General features: G+C 35.9%; 1 protein-coding gene across 5 annotated transcripts in view; it reads right to left on the bottom strand.

The window, feature by feature from the left end:
• Nucleotides 1-3,398: 3,398 nt before the first annotated feature.
• LOC108401862 (uncharacterized) overlaps nt 3,399-14,775 on the bottom strand; it is a 66,499-nt gene continuing 55,122 nt past the window's right edge. For 4 of the 5 annotated variants that reach the window (XR_012127315.1, XR_012127316.1, XR_005057297.2 and 1 more), the window contains one exon: nt 3,399-12,933. The gene's annotated coding sequence lies outside the window, so the exon portion shown is untranslated. The remainder of the gene's footprint in view (nt 12,934-14,775) is intronic. The other variant, XM_073227455.1, reaches the window with a different exon arrangement.

Here is a 14,775-nt window from a genome sequence, read left to right as displayed (position 1 = left end):
AATCATTTCTATGGACTTTCTCACCAAGTGGGAAATTAGGGGCAGGTATTGCATGAGCACCTGGGCTCACCTTTATTTTTCACATTGTTGATAAGTATGGGAAGTTTTTGATGCTGAGCTTAGGTCAAAATGCAGATACGTATTTTGGTGAGTTCTGTCCGAATAACATTAAGACCCACATATAAAAAGGTGGTGATACAGTAAGTTTAGATGTGACAGAACACCCATCTGTGTGGATTTTTGCAGCTACATGTTCTCAAGAATCTTGTTGAGATATGAAAAAAACTGAGAATTATGCTACACTTTAGGGGAAAAATACATGTTTTGTTCACTAATAATGAGCAATACATGCAAGAAGGGAGAAGACTTGGTGCTAACCACAGTGAACAGGAAAATATATTGTCCCAATAATTTCCAGGAATATGATTATGAAATTAAGTAAACTATTGAGTTGAAGTCCTGAAAGCAAATGGCACAGAGTTAACAAAAACATTTTGAAGTCTAGAAAAGGGGGAGTGGTTCCCCAAGAATTCAGCTTTGTTGACTCGATCCAGCAGAACTCCATGCCATGAGGCCAGTATTGCTTTTAGCCATACTCCCTCCTAGGAGACAGTAAAGAAAATGAAAGTGTAAAGTATGCTAAAGACCTTGTCTTCTTGGGGTGGGAGTGCTATAGCTAACTGATTATTTCTTGGTATTGATAAGAAAATGTTCCCTTGGTGCCTAGAGTTCTTGGACCCTGTGGATAAAATGAGAGTTCCTGTGGCCAGGATTCTCAGCTGGCTCTGGCTGACTAGCTCATTGCACACCTGGGGGCAATACATGGCTGTTGACTCCATATAAAGAGCTCCGCCCAGTGCTCTCAGTGATATGGTGGCAGGGCTGCAAGGCTGCAGGAGAGCAGAGCAGAGGCTGGAGTAGTGGCAGCGCTGAGGACAGAGGCCCAGAGGATGGATGTGCGGGACAACTGTGCAATGAGGCCCGGAGGACGGCTGTATGGGACAACTGTGCAGAGGCCCAGAGGACGGCTGTGCAGGCAGAGAGGCCTGGAGGATGGCTGTGCGGACAGAGGGGCCAAGAGGACAGTTGTGCAGACAGAGTGGCCCAGAGGCAGAGACCAGCTTGCTGCATGCAGACTCGCTTTGCTCTGAGTGAATGGGATTTTAGTGACTGACCTGCCACCTGGAAGTAAAGTTGGGTATAACCCTTTCACCCCAAGAATGTTTTGCTGTCAATTTCTTTGGTCACATTGAATCCATAGCGAACTTGCCTGCGGCTGAAACCCATCGGCAAGACACCCCATTCCTAACTCCATTCTAAGGTAGGAAGGCCCATCTTGACTGAAATGGAAGCAAAGGCTCTGTTGAGGCTTTAGGTCTAGAACAGCTGATAGTAACTTCTTCAGAAGCTTGAGGTCAAAGACTAAAGGCTGATATGCCTCAAACAATTCGCAAGGAAATGGGAGATCAACTGCTCCCTGCTAGAGAAGACTCAGAAACTGGGGAAAGGTTTAAATGTTGTGATGTTGACCAGCACTGTTATTAAGGAAGAAGTGTAAAGAAATCTTTGGTTTGGTGTGAGGGGTTAATACCAGTCTCAAAGTTAAAACACTTTAGGACACAGTCAAATGTCCCTTTTCAGTAAACATCAAACGCTTTAAGGTTTTGTGGTCAAAAATGAAGTCTGTTGCCACAGTTTTATGACTAGAATGTTTCTGCTCCCTGAAGATGCAGGTCTTCTCTAATGGTAAACTCTTAGGACAGAAGAATTCTCTTCAAAGACAGGTATCTGGACTCTTTATGGTTGGATCAGACCCTGAGAAAACAGAAAAAATGTAGAGAAAATAAATGAAAGGAAATGAAGGAAAAAATGCTGATTTATGAGGGAGTGAGGAAACCAGTTCCTGTAGCACAGATGGTTCAAGGGGAAGTAAACAAAAGGAATGGTTATGGAGGGAAAGTCATCGGGGATGTGGAGATCAGGTGTAGAAGATTAGATTTAATTAGGAATGCAGTGATATGAAGAAAATAATATTTTAAGGAGATAATCTGGTAGTAATGAACAAGATAGACAGGAGTAGTGAGAGACTGAGCAGCTGGTGGAAGGACATAAAACCTAGATGGAGAGCTGAGCAAGGGGAGACTGGTAAGCAATGAACAAATACTGGACACATTTAAAAGCAGATACTCCTTTTTTATCATAAAGTTATATTATATGCTCATTTAAAAAGTTTTGACAATACAAAAGTATCTAAATATAGATATATGTGCAACCACTATTAAAAGTGGTCTTTCAAACTCCTAAACTGCTATAGGAAAAAGGAGGACACAAATTTTGACACACCTAGCAAGAAGAGAAAAAATAAAAATAATAAAATGATAGAATAAATATTGCAAATCTACAATTAATGTGAAATATTTAATTATGAATTAAAAGACAAATATTCTCAGGTGGGGTAAAAAAACCTCAGCATATGCTGTTTTGAAAAGGTGCACACACCTAAAACAAAACAACATGGAAAAGCGGAAAATGTTGGCATGGATAAAGATACATGAGACAAATGAGAACAAAACTCAAGCACAGGTGGCAAAGCAGTGTTAAGGCAAAAGCATTATGGGAGTCAGAGAAGGTATCTTTATGTGGTGAATTAACACAATCCAATATGATAATCATGAATTTAATTTTTAATCACTGAACAAAAATTCAAATATGTAAAGTAAAAGGTTAGAAATAGGAGAGGGTGATAAAATAACAGTGGGGGAATTTTCCATACTTTAATCAGAAAATTTAGATTAAAAAATAAAAAGGGAAAATCTGAATAGCAATGAACAAGTTGGATTTAACATATAGAAATAGGATATATTATCCAAACAAAAAGAAAATAGAAATTTACTTCTATTGCTCTTGGAATATTTATAAAAATGTATTACACTAGGACACAAATAAATATTCCAAAATGTATAATTCATGCAGGAAACATTCTCCATCCATGAGACAGCATAAGTGATAATAAAAGGGAAACAATGAAAAGAAAAACAAAGCATCAACTAAAACCTACCATGTTGAAATAAATACACTTCTAAATAACTTGGATTAAAAAGGAAAACAAACTAACTGCAGATGAGATGACAAAAAAGGCCAGTGGTAACACTGCATATGAAAACTATGGGATACAGTCAAACACAAGTTCAGAGAAAAGTGTATAATTCAAATGCATTAAATACAAAATAAGAAAAACTGAAAAATTAAGCATTCACCTAAATAATCTAGGAAGAAACCAAACAGAACCAAAGAATGTAGAAAAAGGTAATTACCACAAGCAGAAAGTGATATTTAAAAACAACTTTTAATAGTTAATTGAAAAAATACAAACCTATCAAGTTTTACTACAGAAAATAATAAAAAAGGAATATAGCCACATATATGCAATCTAAAATACATTAGAAAATATTATGTACAATTTCCAATCAATACATTTGAAAAATCCCAATGAAATGGAAGAATTTTACAGACAAGTTGACAAAATTGACCAAAGGAGAGGTGGAAAACTTAATCATCAAAGAAATTGAAAAAGGATGTACATTTCTACCCTCCCTCTCCCCAAACAAGTGCCAAGACAAAATGGTTTTATGGGGGTGAGTGTTACCAACTGTTCAAGAGAACAGCTTGTGTCTGTTATTCACACTGTAAAATAAGAAAACATTTTCAAGTTCAATCACAAAGATAACACAATCATATTAAATCAGGTAAAGGACATCATTGTAAATGACAAGTTTCCCAACAAGTGTGCCTTGGCGTACTGGTGTCCTGTGGATGGGTTCTATGTATAATGTGATATTTATCTCCTAAGGCCTTGAAGGCAGCCAGGCAGAGCCTGGGAAGCTAGCTGCCTCTGCGCTGAGCAATCTTGGCCATTTACCCAGGGTGCCATGATGTGAAAAGGTAAGGAGGCACTGCTCTAGGCAGTTGTTAATACAGTTTTATATCCTAAGTGAAATAACTACATAGCCAAACACCACTACCAAGTCAGTTTTATTCCAAGAGTGTAAGAACAGATCAACATCAGGAAGCTATTAGTGTAATGACCTACATTAGTGGATTAAAGAAAATAACCATATAATCACCTTGGTAGATGCCAGAAAAGGCATTTGAGAACATTTTATATCTGTTCCTAACAAAACTCTAAGTCAATCGGGAATCAGGAATAGAAGAGCATTTCTATAACTTGAAAAGGGATATGGATCAGAAACAATGGCAGTCATCATATTTTAGTGTAAAACAATGAGGTACTTCAATTAAAGTAAAAAACAAAAGGATGCCTGCTTTTTATTAATCAATATAAATATGCATTTTCCTGGAACTCTTAAGATGTTTACCAATGTGTTAAAAGGAAACAAATTAGATACTAATAGCAGGGAAAAGACAAAGTTTTCATTACTTAAAACTGACATGACTGTGTACCTAAGTATTCAAGAAAATTAACTGAAAAAAAGCCACAGAGGTTAAGAACAGAGTTTAATGTGATGCCTGCATACAAGAGAAATGCAAAACCCTGTATCATAAAGATGTCAATTTCTGACACATTACTCAAAGGCCTGAGGCATTTCCAGGGATTTTTTTTTTAACAGAAGTTGATGAGTTGATTCTAAAATTCATCTGGAAAAAAATATATACAAAAATAGACAAGTAAATTCTGAAAAAAGCATAATGAAAGGGGAGCCGCCCTGTCAGATTTCAAAACATATTATAATGTTACAGTAATTAAAGCAATGAGGTACTAGCTCAGTAATAGACAAAACTGAGCAGAAAAGAAACATAAGTAGCATACCCATATAATCATGAGAGAATTCCAAATCCATTCAGACAATTCCATATAATAAGGAAAAATTAGCTATCTTTTCTGAAAAACATAAACATAGGTCTCTTCATTCTACCATACACACACACACAGGCATGCACGCACACACACAGTCAATTGCATATAGATTAAAGCGCTAATCAATAAAAATGTGTAAAATATTAGGAGAAAATACAGGAGAATATTTTTATAAGGTTGGGATACAGAAGCCTAGTTATATTAAAAAAATTAAAATGTGGGTTTATTTACATAATTAAATCTTTATGGCAAATATAACCATAAAGAAACTTTTAAAAAGACAACTGACAGACCTTCGCAGTATGTAGCAGACAAAAGAATACCAGCTCTAATAACCAGAGACCTCCTGCAAATCAATAAGAAGAAAAATAACTCAACAGAAAAATAAGCAAAGGATATAAACAAGCAATCCCCAAAAGAAGAAATATAAGTAGCTAATAATTATATTAAAAGATGTTTAACTGTACTGATGATTAGGGAAAAATAACACAGGAATGAGGTTAGACTTTTCATCCAAAATGTTGACAAAAACTAAAAAGAATGATGGTGTCTGGCATGCTGGGAGGGCAATTTACCTCAAACCCTAGCAGTTATACTTCTAAGGAACAAGCCTATAAAAATACTTCTAAATGTGCAAAAGATAGATTTAAAAGAATGCTTTTTACAGCATTATCTGTGTTGACAACCCAAAGATTTATCATGTGGAAAAAGCTGAATAAATTATGTGCACATCCTACTATGGAATTCTACTAGTCATTACAACAATGACTTTCTACTGTGTGTGGGAGAGCAGAGGAGCAACTTGTAGAGTAATGTGAATAGGATAATTTTGTAAAACAGAGCAGAACCCCTGCACATAAATAGAAAAAGGACTTGGAGGATTCAAAGCAAACAAATAATGATGGCTGTTCTCTGGCAGTCAGACTGGAAAAGGGATATTTTCACTTGTTGTTTTATATACTACTGTGCTTTGTACTTTTTTTTTGTAACAGAAAAAAACAACATAAGCTCATGCTATGTTTGGATTTTTAAAAATCTATAAGGAAACAAAAAAAATGATATGAAATCTCACTACACAGAGGCAATTATTAATATATCAACATTTTCCAGTCCCTGTTATGCACTTTTAACAAATTTAAGATCTTACTCTATGAATTTTGGGCTTGTTTTTCAATTAATATAAGATTATATTTTCCCTATAGAAAATTTAGAGAATAAAGAGCCTTAAGACCATGTAATCCCTATCAAAACACCAACATATTTTGGTGAACTAGAACAAATAGTTCTAAAATTCATATGGAACCACGAAAGACCCCAAACAGCCAAAGCAATCCTGAGTAAGAAGAACAAAGCTGGAGGTATTATGCTCCCTGACTTCAAGCTAAACTACAAAGCTATAGTAATCAAAACAGTACAGTACTGGCACAAGAACAGACCCATAGATAAATGGAACAGAATAGAGAACCCAGAAATAAACCCATGCATATTTGGTCAATTAGTAAACAATAAAGGAGCCATGAATATGCAGTGGAGAAAACAAAGCCTCTTCAATAACTGGTGTTGGGAAAAATGGACAGAAAGACAAGGAAACTGGATTACTGTCTAATTCTGTACACAAAATAAACTTGAAATGGATCAAAGACCTTAATGTAAGACAAGAAACCATGAAACTCTTAGAAGAAAACACAGGCAAAAATCTCTTGCATATAAATGTGAGCAACTTTTTCATGAACATATCTTTTTGGGCAAGGGAAACAAAGTAAAAAATGAATAAATTGGGGCTACATCAAACTAAAAAGCTTCTGTACAGCAAAGGACACCATCAGCAGAACAAAAAGGCATCCAACAGTATGGGAGAATATATTTGTAAATGACTTATCTGATAAGGGGTTAAATATATAAATAACTCATATGACTTAACACTCAAAAAACAAATAACCTGGTTAAAAAGTCAGCAGAGGACCTGAACAGACATTTCTCCAAAGAAGTACAAGTGGCCAACAGGCATGTGAAAAGATGCTCCACATCACTAATCATCAGGGAAGTGCAAATCAAAAGCACAATGAGCTGTCATCACACACCAGTTAGAATGGCCATTATCCAAAGGACAAGAAATAACAAGTTGTTAGCAAAGATGTGGAGAAATGAGAACCCTCCTACACTGCTGGTGGGAATGTCAGTTGGTGCAGCCACTATGGAAAGCAGTATGGAGGTTCCTCAAAAGACTAAAAACAGAAACACCATTTGACCCAGTAATTCCACTCCTAGGAATTTACCCAAAGAAAACAAAATCCCTGATTCAAAAAGATACTCATCCCTATGTTTATTGCCACACTATTTGCAATAGCCAAGATATGGAAACAACCTAAGTGTCCACCAATAGATGAATGGATAAAGAAGATGTGATACATATACACAATGGAATATTATTCAGCCATAAGAAGAAAAGAAATCCTGCCATTTGCAACAACATAGATGGATCTAGAGGGTATTATGCTCAGTGAAATAAGCCAGGCAGAGAAAGACAAAACCATATGATTTCACTTATTTGTGGAATCTAAAAACAAAGCGAAAGGGAAGGAACAAAACAGCCCTAGACTCATAGGCACTGAGAAGTGATTAGTGGTTAGGGCAGGGTTAGGGTGGGTCAGTGGGGAAGGTGAGGTGGATAAAGGGGCACAATAATTCACAATCACAATATGAGTTGGTCACAGGGACAGTAGTACAGCATGGAGAATATAGTCAATGATTATGTAACATCTTTCTACATTTATAGATAGTGACTGCACTAGAGGGGGTGAGGATTTAATAATATGGGTAACTGTTTTACCACTGTGTTGTACATTTGAAACCAATATAAGATTGTACATTATTGATACTTCAATAAAAAAGAATAAAAGGAGCCACAAGAGAATAAAAAGCACATGTATTCCTACAACCCAGAGATTACTGTTTAATATCATGAAATTCGAGGGCACAGAATTAGATTATGAGTAATCCAATGAACACTGTCATAGATCATGCATACTGTCTGACTGATCCATGCATGGCCCTCTTTCATTTTTATACATTAATGTGTTTATTGAATTTTCATAATAATACAATTATTAGTCAATAATATGCTTTTAATTATAATGAACACCCACTCATTCATAGAAACTGAGCACCAGAATACTGAGAATAACCAATCCACTTCTGTTTTCCTCCCCTATTCCAACTCCCTTTCCTCATCCCCAGTGACCATTATCCTGAATTTTTACTGATAGTCTTTTGCTTTTTGATAAACTATTTTTAGTCCCCCAAAATATGTATGCCTAAATAATATAGTGTTTATTTTACTTGTTTAATAAAAAAAGAACATTCTATTACATGAAGTCTTCTGAGGCTTGATATCTTAATTTAACATTATAGTAGTAAAATCTGCCCATATTATTGTGTTCAGCTGTAGTGCATTCATTTCACTGATGTAAAATATTCCATTGTGTAAATACACCACAATTTATCCATTTTCCTTTTGGAACTTTAACTGCTAACATTTTAGTGTATATTCTTGTAGTTATTTTTCTGAGGACATTTTTGTTTCCCTTCCACAAAATTTGAATATTTTACATACTTTCATGTGACCTGTTCCTTTCACTAACGAGCTCCTACAAACTTAATTCACATTTCAGTAAATAGTCTTCTGAGCTATAAACTTAAATAGCTCCAAAGCATTCCATCATATAGTAATAATACAATTTTATTTAACCACTGCTAATTTTAAGATATCTGAACTACTTATAATTTTTTTTCTGTGATAAGCATTATGATGTACATATCCTTTGGTTCAGCAATTCTTCTTTTAAGAATTTATCTTAAGTAATATCTGAACAAATTTGTACACAATCATGTACAAGGTCACCATGTAGGATGACACAGTTTGTGTTCTACTCATCTTTCATAACACATGTGCTCATCACAACAGTTTGTATAATACAAAAAAAAAGATGAAAATACCTGTCCACCAGTAGAGATGAAGTAAATAAGTTATGTATTAAAATTATAACATAGATGCACAGTTACTAGCAAGACATTTGTAATTTATTATTAAGTGGAAAAAAATAGTCTAAATGGCAGTATGGTTCCACTTGTAAAAGAAAATAAACATACCTGTGAAAGAATGTGGAAGAATGTAAATAAAAAACTTTACAGCAGTTATCTCCGAGTATTGAGTTTATTTAAGATTTTAACTTTCAATTTGCTTACTTATATTTTGAAGTGTTTTCAACAGTAAAACTTGATTACATATATAATAAAAAGATGACTAAATAATTCATTTTGTGCACATTTAAATGTTTTTCCTGAATATAAAATACTTGCACACTGTAAGAACTTTGGAAGAAAAAAAGAACATAAAGAAGTACACGAAAATCACACATAATCGTACCCACCCGAGAGATAGTTCATAATCTCCTGTGTTTATTTCTAGTCAGTTGTCTCTGATTATATGTGTTTAAAATAATTACAATCACTTTATATAATCTTGTATGCTGATTTTACACTTAACATTATGTAATATCAACATACCATAAATATTTTAATGCAAGAGTATTCCATCACATGGAAATAGCACATTCATTTAATCATGTCATTAAAAGTTATAACCATAGGTTCTGTTTCTCACTATACAAAATAACTATATGTGAAACATCCTTGTGCATGAATTATCCACATTTTAGATAATTTCCCTGAGTAGATTCACTGAAATAAAAATACTTAAGAGTCCCAACATTTTTATATCCCTGGATATATATTGCCAAAACTTTACTTACTATGTATTTTAAGGAAGCATGAAGTAGAAAAAAAAAAGAAGTCAAAATATGTGGATCCTATGCCCATCTTTAGTACTGGCTGTTTCACCTCTGATACATAAAACTAATATAAAAACATCCATCATATCCAAGTCACAAGGTTATTGTAATAATCAAATGAGAAAATAGATCCTTCAGTCACCATAAATGTTACTTCTTTATGAATTGTTCCTTAACTCTCCTGACTTTCGTAGTGTCCTATACTTACTTTTCCTTCATGGTCTTACAACTGATAATTGTTCAGTTATCTGTACATGGTCTGTTCCACCAGATGATTTTAAGCTCCATTAAAATACGCCTGGCACACAGTTGGCGCTCAATAAATATTTGTTGAATGAATGAACAAATGAATTAATGAATGAATGAAGTGGTAGCACTGTTACCTAAATTATTAGACTTTTATAAGATGTTTTGATTTATTATTATTCATTTGTAATACCACATAGATGATTCTAAATCTTTAGAGATTTCCTTGTCTAACCATAATTTCATTATGTGGCTTGAATTTCTGTGCCACCCAGAGGTATGGGAAGCATTGCTGCTGGAAGCACCTGGTAGGAGCTGTGACTTGGAGAACCAAGTAATGAGTTCTCTAGGTCAGCATTCTGGGAGTTAAGGAGTTGTAGTTACCATTAGTCAGACACAAGGCAGTGGTCAGGAATCCAGGAAGTCAGTGATATTTGAAGAAGCAGGTGGATCCTGGAGGTCAGAAACAAACTAATGGTAAGTGGGCTAGGTGGTAAGATGCAATCTGGAGAATGGTCAGTGGTAAGGGATTAAAAGAGAGGGGAGAGTTAAATTCCAAGCACCAGTACTCAAAGCATGGAGCTATGAATATGATCCTAAAGCAAAGGGTATTTGAACTCAGTGCTTCTTTATATTACTTCTCCCTGACCTAAAATGGTATCAGGAAGTGTTTGTGCCTAGTTCCACATATGTGAGCAAGGGAATGATACTAGCCAGTTGAGGAATGAGATTTGTGAACACAAATAGGTTCTGATAGTGACAGGATAAAGTGAGAACATTTGTATATAAGATCTTACAATAGTTTACACATAAAATAGGTGCAATCAAGCTTTGGATCCCATAACTCTCATCTTGATTATTAACAACAGATATTATAGCATTGTGGTTAGGATCATGGACTCTGAAAACAGGCTAGCTGGGACTCTGGAAAAATGCCAGCTCTATAATTGATTATTTGTGTCCTTTTGACAAGTTACTTTACCTCTGTGTGCCTGTTTCCTCATCTGTAAAATGGGGATGATAGCACCTACCTCAGTGGATTCTCATGAAGATTAAGTGAGTTGATGCATGTAAGGACTTTAGAACAGTGCCTGGACATAGCAAATGCTATGTTAAGTGTTATTATTATTATTATTAGTCACATAAGACCAAACAAAAATTGATGTTACAAAAAATCGATAAATACACTGTATGTTAACTTTATCTAAAATAATAGCCTCTAAACAGGAATTTTTCTCATTAAAATAAGAATTTCACTTGCATCTAAACATACTTGACTGTATAAAAAATATAATCATTAGCAAAGTAGCAAAATTTATCAGATCAGTGTGTATATTCTATAAAAGATGTTTTATGAACACTATCTTAAAAAGTTGTAAAGAATAAATACACATTTCCTAGTAGCAAAAAACACTATGAAGCTATAGTACAGTTGATCCATAAGATCTGCTCTATAAGAAGGAATGCCCTATTAAATTTGTTTAAAGCTAACTCTACTAGAGGCAGGAATATTTCAGTTAGAAGATTATCTGTGGAAATATCTGAACATGGGAAGGCTTGTACTTGGGAAGACTAAATTTGAAAAAGTTTGCACCTGGGGATAGGTTGGAAGACTTGGACTATGGAACATGTTAGAATACCTGGATATTGTAGACACTGGAAGACCTGAATGTTAGAAGACCGGTACACTGGAGACGTTGGAAGACGTGGATATTGAGCCACTGTTGGAAGACTGTATAGTTGTTGGAAGACATGGAGATTCTGGAAGACGTGGAGATGCTGGAAGATGTGGAGATGCTGGAAGACGAGGAGTTGCTGGAAGACATGGAGATGCTGGAAGACGTAGACGTGCTGGAAGACGAGCAGATGCTGGAAGCCCTGGAGATGCTGGAAGCCCTGGAGATGTAGGAAGACATGGATTTTCTGGAAGACGTGTCTTAATTGGAAGACGTAGATTTGCTGGAAGACATAACTTTGTTGGAAGACGTGGATCTTCTGGAAGACATGACTTTGTTGGAAGACATGGATTTTTCTGGAAGACATAGGTCTGTTGGAAGACATGGGAAGACGGGAAGACATGAATTTGATGGAAGACACAGCTTTCATGGAAGACAAGGATTTTCTGGAAGCCATGGATTTGATGGAAGACTTGGGTTTTCTGGAAGACTTGGATGGGCTGGAAGACCTGGAGATCATTGGAAGACATGGATTTTCAGGAAGACCCGAACTTTCCGGAAGACCTGGATTGTTTGGAAGACATAGATTTGCTGGAAGACATGGAGGTTCCTGGAAGACGTGGATTTTCAGGAAGACGTGGATCTCAAGGAAGACATATATTTGCTGGAAGACCTGGATTTAGTGGAAGACATGAATTTTCTGGAAGACGTGGCTTTACTGGAAGACCTGAATTTAGTGGAAGACATAGACTAGTTGGAAGACCTGGATTTTTCTGGAAGATGTGGATTGACTGGAAGATCTAGATTTGGTGGAAGACGTAGATTTTTCTGGAAGACTTGGACTGAGTGGAAGACCTGGATTTCCTTCTGGAAGACACTGATTGATTGGAAGACCTGGATTTTTCCAGAAGACATAAATAAGTTGGAAGATCTGGATTGACTGGAAGACTTGGATTTGGTGGAAGACATAGATTTTTCCAGAAGACGTGGATTGGCTGGAAGACCTTGAAGTTGTTGGAAGACGCGGACTGTCTGGAAGACCTTGAAACCACTGGAAGACTTGGATTTTTCTGGAAGACATGGATTTTCCTGGAAGATACAGATTTTGTGGAAGACCTATAATTGCTGGAAGACTAGATTTACTGGAAGACATGGATCATCTGGAAGACGTGGATATTCTGGAAGACTGGGATTAGCTGGAAGACCTTGATGCTGTTGGAAGACGTGGAGTTTCTGGAAGACCTGGAGTTGTTGGAAGAGCTTGACACTGGCGCCATTGGAAACCCTGGACATTGGAGACATTGGAAGCACAGGATGTTGGAGACATTGGAAGCCTTTGATTTTGAGGACATTGATTATTATGGACACTGAAGGCTTTGGAGGACCTAAATGTTAGAGTTGATGGGTATTGGAAGCTGTGGAGACTGGAAGCCCTGAATATTACAGACATTGTCAGTCCTGGTGTACCTTGGAAGCCCTAAATGTTGGGAGAGGTGAACAATAGAAGATCTAGACATTTAGAAATCCTAAAATTGGAAGCCCTGGATATTGAGAGATATTGGAAAACCTGGACATTGACACATTCATGTTACAAGATGTAGAACTTGGAAGATGTAATTTTTTCATGGTGCTGGAAGTCAAGGGTTCTGGCAGCTCTGTACATTAGAAGACCAAAACATTAAGAGTTCAAGATGTTAAGAGACCTAGTCATTCAGACAATAGAGATCTTGGAATACCTAAATGTTGGAAGACCAGATTCTTAGAGATAGTGAAAGATTTAGGCAGTGGAGGAACTAGTGACTACAATACACTGTAAACTCAGAATTAGAAGACACTAAAAGTTATAGGAACCGAATGATGCAAGTGCTAGAAGATATTGGAAGAGCTAGACTTCAACACAGTGAAATACATGGACTCTAGATTACCTGTATATAGGAGACATTGGAGGGTTGAGAACATAGAAAAACTGGACATTAGAACTCTGGCCTTAAAAGACAAAACCTAGAACTTGAAGATTGATTGTTGGAGATATTAGAAGACCTAGACTTTTAATGGCCCTGATATTAAGGAGATTAGAAAAAATTACCATTGGAAATTCTGTAAGCCAGAGAATGAAAGACATGGATGTTGAAAAATTTAGAAGATCTAGCAACTGAAGATGTTGGAAGCTACAGAGCTCAGAAGACTTGATGTTAGAGACACTGAAGAATTGAAAGACTTAACCTTAGAGATATTAGGTCATGATGAAAGATATTGGCACTGTTGGACAACTTTCATATTATAACTTGATATTACATTAAAAGACATATCATAAGGTTACTCTAATAGTCTTTATGACTATGACATCTCTTTTGTTAAAAATCAAAATACAGGGAAAGGGCATCTTAGGAAGATGACAAAAAAGGAGCAGGTAAATTCAAGTAAAAGCAAGTAGTTTGAATGGTTTGGAACCTATCTTCATAGTCTCAATGAACTGGCTTTCTGGGTCTGTATTGGTTGACAGAACAGGAACAAAGAATTATCAAAAAATAAGCAGTATCAGGGCTTGTAGAACTACTCATCTTTAGATCAGTGGTCAGCAAATGTTTTCTGTAAAGGATCAGATAGTAAATATTTAAGGTTTTGCAGTCCATAGAGTTTCTGTTAGAATTACTTAACTCTGCTATTGCAGTACAGCCATAGACAATATGTAAATGAGTGGGCATGGCTGTGTTGCAATAAAACTCTATTAAAAAAAAACAGTTGGGCCATATTTGATCAAAGGGCCTTCATTTGCTAGGCCCAGCTCTAGATGCCAAATATAGAGTATGGTAAACTTAAGTATGTTCCAGGCTACCATTCACATCTAGAGAATAGATTGTGCAAGTTGAAGCCTGAATGGTAAAGATACTATCTATGTAATGACATCCAGGAAATGAGGCTGATAAGAACCTAAGAATGGAGTTTAGATCTCCACTTAATTAATTCAGGGGCCCAAACAGGGAGATTTATATTCAGAGTTAAAATTAAGTGGGTAGCATTCAGCACCCCAAACAAGGAGGCTAGGGTTCAGTAATGATTCCCTAATTTAGTAGGCTGGAAGCTTTAAAAGAAAATTAAAGAAACTCACCACTAAAAACTGGGGTTA

This window comes from Manis javanica, chromosome X (genome assembly GCF_040802235.1).
Source record: "Manis javanica isolate MJ-LG chromosome X, MJ_LKY, whole genome shotgun sequence".
In the NCBI taxonomy this organism is placed as follows: domain Eukaryota; kingdom Metazoa; phylum Chordata; class Mammalia; order Pholidota; family Manidae; genus Manis; species Manis javanica.
This window is presented reverse-complemented; position numbering and strand designations above follow the sequence as displayed.